Source organism: Galeopterus variegatus, unplaced genomic scaffold (genome assembly GCF_000696425.1).
Source record: "Galeopterus variegatus unplaced genomic scaffold, G_variegatus-3.0.2 Scaffold2227, whole genome shotgun sequence".
In the NCBI taxonomy this organism is placed as follows: Eukaryota; Metazoa; Chordata; class Mammalia; order Dermoptera; family Cynocephalidae; genus Galeopterus; species Galeopterus variegatus.
The window spans coordinates 240,675-241,575 of record NW_007728338.1 but is presented as its reverse complement, the minus strand read 5'-3'; positions in this window follow the sequence as shown (position 1 = coordinate 241,575).

The following is a 901-nucleotide window of genomic DNA, read 5'->3' as shown; positions in this document are numbered from 1 at the left end:
CCTTAGTCTTCTTGCTGCCTTGTCCTTGCCTGGAAGAAGAATGTCTGAATGTCTGTCCTGGCCTGCTCTGCATTTTATGTTGGGTTGGTGTGAGGGAGGAAGATAATATTGGTAAGATTAAAACTCAGAGAACGGTGAGCAAAGGATGTTGGGCTAGAAGAGAGTGAGGTGGGTAAAGGGATGAGAAGATGGAGAGGACTACCGGTGTCCTTAAGACCAGAGAAAATATTTACTGGATCTCCAGTGTAAGGAGGAAGAGCCTAGGCAAGTATTGGGGGCCAGAGCATTAAAGAGCCATAGAGATGGTAGTAGGCAAATAGATGAGTAAACCAGGTATGTGTCTAAGTCAGAACCTATTAACTAATACTACTACAATGTAAAAGGGAGCTACTTCTAAAGAACACGGCACAGTGGACACCATCACCCTCCTACAGCTCTAGAGACAACCTTCAAGAATAGACAATGAGCAGTGTCTGAAGTGAGAAGCTGACTCCTGTGACATTTCTCACCAAAGACTCCAAGAAAAGAACTGGCCATAAAGTCAGACTGTCTAGGTTTGTATTCACATGACCGTAGGCAAGTTATTTAAACTGTCTCACTATCTTCATCTATAAATAGAGCTAATAATGATACCTTTCAATAATGTTCATAAAAATAAAATGAGATCATTCATGTGACATGCTTATAATAGAGTATGGCTCACAGTAAACACTAAGTAGTTATTGACTTTCATTACTATATAATTTTACATTTACATATGTGTAACAATTTCCCCTTTGCAATGGAAAAAAAAATCCCGGAAATCATTCATAAAGATAATTAGCATTATCACCAGAGAAACAACCTTTTTCTCAGGTTGTCCTAAAATACAATTTCATGTCCATTTATTGTATTTCTGGAA